This window comes from Poecilia latipinna, unplaced genomic scaffold (genome assembly GCF_001443285.1).
Source record: "Poecilia latipinna isolate Pla-1442-1.1 unplaced genomic scaffold, P_latipinna-1.0 Scaffold1628, whole genome shotgun sequence".
In the NCBI taxonomy this organism is placed as follows: Eukaryota; Metazoa; Chordata; class Actinopteri; order Cyprinodontiformes; family Poeciliidae; genus Poecilia; species Poecilia latipinna.
In genome coordinates this window covers 14,126-20,390 of record NW_015114244.1, presented here as the reverse complement: position 1 = coordinate 20,390, position 6,265 = coordinate 14,126, and the positions used below count along the sequence as shown (strand labels likewise).

The 6,265-nt window shown below is 35.9% G+C and overlaps 1 long non-coding RNA gene across 1 annotated transcript; it reads left to right on the top strand.

Annotated features, from left to right (window-relative positions):
- Window positions 1-109: 109 nt before the first annotated feature.
- Window positions 110-6,214, top strand: LOC106964142 (uncharacterized). The gene is made up of 3 exons (XR_001428333.1): window positions 110-678; window positions 5,312-5,398; window positions 5,543-6,214. It is a non-coding gene; the product is annotated as an uncharacterized LOC106964142 (long non-coding RNA).
- The last annotated feature ends 51 nt before the right edge of the window (window positions 6,215-6,265 follow it).

The following is a 6,265-nucleotide window of genomic DNA, read 5'->3' as shown; positions in this document are numbered from 1 at the left end:
AAAAATTATAGAAATAAATTTGTCCAAAAATAACCTGTCATATTATTCATAATTTATAATAAATAAAAATATACATAATGACAGCAAAATGTGATTTGTTAAAAGATTTTAGCTCAAACAGTACCTTCATAAAGAACCTTTCAGAAAAAATGCCCCTCGCAATATGGCGGCGACGTTCACGTGCGTTCCGGATCTCCATTGTATTTCGTTCGTTCGGGGAACGAGCCGAAATTCCCATCTCTAGTATCGTGTCTGCGACAGCCAATCACGTTTCGTTTCAGCCCCTGTGGAGCCTCTCTACAGGTGATTGGTGGCCTCGGCCAGCCAATCAGATGGCGTGTTTCACAGCAAAGTTGTTAACCCCCAACAGTAGCACTTTGCTTTCCAGCTCTCTAGTTTCGACCAACGGAAGGAAAATAGGGCTTTTACCGACTGAAAGACGCCGTTTGACGGCCCGGATGTTGAACGGGAGCCGGCCGCTTCTCACCGGCTGGTTCTGTTCGTGAAACTAAGTAGAACCAGCGATGGCTAACGTTGATGTTAACTCCCTCTGTGGCTCGCTGCGTCGTGTTCTCTGTCGTCTCTCTCTCTCGGGTTTTTCTTCTTCTTCTGGTTAAACTTGCAGAAATGTTCCCTATCTGTCCCGAAGGCTTCCACGTTTCCACACAGATCCACTCGGTGAGTATTTTCCTGCCATGTTTTTAACTCTGATGGCCAAAATAAAGAGGCCCGTCGTGATTAGTGTGTTTTCTGGCATCAGATGATTTCATACACGCAATCAAATTCCTGGCTGGTCAGCTGGATGCAATTCAACAGCAAAACCACAAGTTCCTACTCAGTTTTTCGGCCCCTAAAGCCACCAAACCCCCAAAAGATGGATCCAGATATTTTAAAAATGTATAAATACATATTGAAATAATAATGTATATCCGAATATAATTTGATTTGTTAGATTTTTCATGAGTAAACCTTAGCTGAAGGAGACAGTTAAAGGATGCCTGTGTGTTTTTTTATTACACCATCTTCTTTTGAGGAGCTTTCATGCTGATGGCAGGATAATCTGGAACATTTTTCTGCTGGATCATATGCAGCTTTGGGTGTGTGACTGAACAGTGCCAGGCTGTCCCTGTGGTCTGCCCTGGAACTGCTCGGCCTGGATCATTCACTGCAAATATTACCTAACCAACACTAACCCATCTCCTTGAAAACAGGTGGAGGATCAACCTGGCTTCACATCTGCATCTTTAAATGTCATCGTTAATTTAAACAAAACAACAAAAGCCAAAAACCGACCAGAACTGAGAACATCTGCTCTTTTAAGAGAGCTGGAAGGCTGAATTTTCCAGCTCTTTCCTGTGATTATCTGAACTCTTTGCCTATTGTGGGACAAACCCCACCCATGTTGCACTTCTGTGTGTCAGCTGGAAGAGTGCAAGCTCTGTTTTCACTCAAAATAATCTTCAATCATAAACATTTCAAATGTTTATATAGTGTTTCATTTAAAACATCTGATGGCATCAAATGACATCAAAATCACATGAGAACCGAGACGGGTAAAACATTTTAAGAGCTTAAATTAGGCCTGTCATGATAACAGATTTTACTGGATGATAAATTATCCCAGAAGTTTTTGCGATAAACAATAATGTTGTTTTCAGAGAATTTTAAAGTAATATAATAATAATAATAATAATGCCAAGAACACATTGTCAAAGATCAATGAACTTTAAATTCTAATGAACATTTAACGCAGGAGCTGGAAGACATTTTAAATATTCAAAATAAAAACAGAAAAACAGAAATAAAATTAATTAGGAAATCTCTGTAAACGAAATTACCCTTTAAAAAAAGGGCTAGTCAGACTAAAGACTTTTGTTATCCAGTTTTTGGCAGAAAGAGACAAAAGAGAAAAACAATAAATTATGCAACTGGAAATGACTGCATTTATTTTAATTTATCATGCAGTTAATTGTTTTATTGCTTATTGCGACAGGTTTATCTGAAATATTCTGAATAACATACAACCTTTGGTGAAATTTAGGATAAATTTATTTGGAACAGTTTTCTCATTCAGCTAAAATGACTAACTTTAACCATTTAAAATTGAAGAAATTTAACTGAATATTTGGTAATAAATTCAAAGAGTTGTAGAAGCTGATGGCTGTGGGCAGAAAGGATCTCCTCTGGCAGTCTGTATTACAGCAGATTGAAGAAGCCTCTGACTGAAGACACTTTGTTTTTCTGACAGTTTCATGAAGAGGATTGGTAAATATTCTATTACGTATTTATTGAAACTGCCACTATGTTGTGACATTATGGTATGAGACAGATAACCTTTCTTCCAGTGCTATCTAGAAATAACCAATCACAGGCAGGAGGCGGGTCTTAGTGCTGCCAATCATACTTGTATGTTTACAGATTATCTGTCTAATAATAAACTGTCATAACATATCGACAGTTTTAACAAATATGTAAAAAATGAAAATATTTTTAAAATAAAAGTTATACTCCAACTTTAATTTGGGGAGCTCGCCAAATGGTCGATACCTACATGTGAAATCAATCTCATCAGCTTCCATTAAGATACAATTCGACCTAAAATGAGATTAATATAAAGAATAAATAACATGAATTACTAAGACTTACTTGCAAAACAAACCAAATGGTGACTTTTAAGATTGCTTTTCAAATCAACAGTAGTTGTGTTTCCATTACAATTGCAAAGTTTTCCATTGCAAAACTTTGTCAATATTCTGCTAATGTCGAAAAAACATAGTTTTGCAACTCTGATTTTAAATCAGACGTCAGTAAATTTGTTCACAGAAGTCATTAAAAAAACATGCCGTGCCATCATCCTTTGACTACTTCCTGTTCTCTTCTTCTTCGTGGTTTTTGCCAGTAATCACATCTGGTTGTTGATCATGTGATTCGTGATGAGAAAATGTTTCCGATGCAGTTTTGCAAAATAAACCAATTACGATGCGCTCAAAAAAACAACCTCATCCTAGTGCCAAAATTATTTGATGAAAAACGAGAATTTTTACAAAATTGCCGTGTTTCCATTAAGTGAATTGTAAATAAATAAATAAAAAATTAAAAGAATCCTAAAATTCATTTTAAAAGTCAGAAGTAGCCAATCCTGTGATACATCTGCCTGTTTATATCCCGCCACAAACCAAGCCTCCTGTACTCTGAAATATGTTTGGCCTCTGAGCTAAAAAGAAGCATGCATACCTCCAAATTGCACCCATTATTCCTCATGCTGGTCACTTAGAAACTGATGGAAGCTGTAACTCATCCAGGCTTCATTTTGAGTGCAGCAGTTAGCTGTCAGGTTGTTGAAGAAAAAGCCACAGCAAAACTCCTAGAAGGACGACATTCATATTGACCTTCATATCTTCATGAGTCAGGCTTTGGCGTTTTTAACTTTTTCTTCTTAAAAACACATTTTTACTTGACTGCTTTCATGCTGCACTCCAGTTACTCAGGAAGTGGAAACTCTGAGCTTTCTGGTTAAGGAGTTTGAATTTCAACATTGCGATGCCTATAAACGTTGTTTACAATAGTTCTTATAATCATTTTAAGCTTTACTTTCCATAAACAAACACTGCTTTTCATTTGTTCAGTTCGTAGCTGCGGGCACAACATTGATTTAAAAAACATCCTTACATGTTTATGTTGTAAAATAAACATGTTTTCACCTCATCTTTCTACTGTTAATTTAAGGGGCGGACATATTGAAACGTAAAGAGTAGTTGATCCCACTTTCCCAGTGGAAAGTCCACTTAAAGTTGATTTTTCCAACTAGAATGTCAGAATTTCCCAGTTCCGAACACAGGAACGCAGCATTAATACAGTACGAGAGTTGAATTTGTTGGAATCCCCAATTATGGTTTTTATTTTTTTTGCCTCATAATGTGTTTGTAATTTTTTTTTTTAATGTTTGAATTATTGTAATTTATGTGGCCAAAGGCAGTTGTTCTTTGATTAATTTGATTTCATTTGAAAACTACTCGATCTGGATTATGGCTGGACATTAAATCAATAGTGGTAGTCATGTGATCAATATCAATAGAGCAGATAATACATCTGAGAATATTAAATGTGTAGAATATTCACTGAATGTTGATTCTGAGCCGCACAGCATTCTGGGAGATGTAGGCAGAGGAAAGACTATCTGCTCAACTTCACGGCTAGCTAAGCTAGCTTGGTGGAATCAACTTACTCACTCATTCTTTGGTTACCTAGCAACTCACTCATTCTTTGGTTACCTAGCAACTCACTCATTCTTTGGTTACCTAGCAACTCAATCATTCTGTGGTTACATAGCAACAACCTGTTGAGTAACTTGCACAGTAGCAGTTTCAGGTTTCGCCATCGTGTCGCCACCTTATTTTTATTTGCCTAAAAATAAAAACCAGTGAAAACTGGACAAAAGAAGAAAAACAACACCACCAGTCTGGTTGAATCTCAGAAATTTAAAACTAAAATATAGCTATCAATATTGACTGGTATGAAATGCTTGTATTATAAGTTTTTCAGTCATATCGTCCAGCTCTAATCTGGATTAAATTAGTTTTATCTTGGAAAAGCAAGCAGAATAGCAACAGAAACTCCTATCATCTGCATCCTGTCCATATGCCAATAAACAAACCTTTTCTTTTTAAGGGATATTTCCAAAGACACTGAGAGGCTGATTTGCAATATGTGGTCTATGCGACGCATCTGGTGTTTTGTTGAGAGATTCGTCTCTGCTATTAATTTAATTTATCATGTTTTCTGGCAAACATTTAAAACTTCAGACGTGCTGGGAAAAGAGAAGCAGCTGTCTCACTTTCTGGGTTAGAAATGTGTTTTCCAGCTGAGAAACTTCTGCAGACATGAAAGAACTTTAATAAACTTTGTCTTATAACGGGTATGAATATTTTTGCATCATGCAGCAAGTTTGAATAAAAAGTATCAAACTCCTACTGGTTTCTTTACAATTGAATTAATAATTTGCTGACAAGCTATGTAGGACTGCAGCTAATGATCATTTTAATAATTGATTAATCTATTAACTATTCTGTTTAATCAATTAATCGTATAAAAAGTAGCCATATTCTGCAGAATTTTGGTTCTACACCTGAGCAGCACCAGGTGTGCTTGCACAAGCCCAACAATCACCATCAGCTGGTGTGCAGATCCGTCTTATCTTCTGCCTTACATGAGCAAGCTTCTGCTAAACCTACTTTTCTTTATCAGTTTTGTCCTGATTTTTCTTTCATTTGCTTTCAGATTTTAAAATTTCAGTGATTTCGTTTGTTTCCAGATCATCTTTGTGGAAGTTATGGGTTTAAGAATGAAAATAAAAACCTTTATTCTCTGCCTGGACCCAGGATGATCACAGCATCAACAGGTAAGGCGCTTTGGTGGAAATGTACTATTATTCTGTGAATTTTAGGAATATTACCAAATGAAGTGGGGGATCTTTTTCAAAGCAAATACTCTAGAACTTGGTCCATGTTGTATTTTGTGCACATGCATGTCCCTGTCCTTCCAGATGGAGGCAGCATTGCGCACGCTGTGACTCATTTCACCTGGAGTAAACATCTTTTTTATGTGCCACTTAGTTGTGGCATCACTGCTGATGAGGTTCAGTGGATCTGAACAGTTTTTCCTGCTCATCCAGCAACGACTGCATCCTTAGTGTTTAATGGGTGGAGTGAGTTAGTCATGTTTTTCTTGTTTTCACACCAAAAAAAATGAAAAAAATAAAAAAAGCAACAAACAGCCTTATTTTCTAGGTGGAGTTGACTTAATTTTGCTCAAAATTACTACATTGCTTAACTTTCAAACATGGGTTGCATAAAATATTAAGTATTATGAGTATTTTTATCATGTATAAATTATTTTAACTGTTTATTGATAGGAGGAATTAATATATCTACATGTAAGGAACTGAGCATATAAGTGCAAAACAAAGGGGAATTATTTCTAGAAACGATACAGAAACTTGAATTAGTCTTTAGAATATTTAAAAGATCACTTGCACAACTGTGTTGTTTTTCATTTTTTAATTATTTATTTTTCATATAAGTTGGATTGGTTTGGGATATTCCGTCAGTTGTGCCATTTTTTTAAACCTGGTATTTTATTTACATGTTTTGGTCATAAATGCGTATGTTAGTAGTTTTTGTAGTTTGTGGGTTTACTGTGGTATTTATTTACGACTTTAATCTATCTTTAGTTGTTTTTTTAACGTTTTGACCATGCATTTACTTTA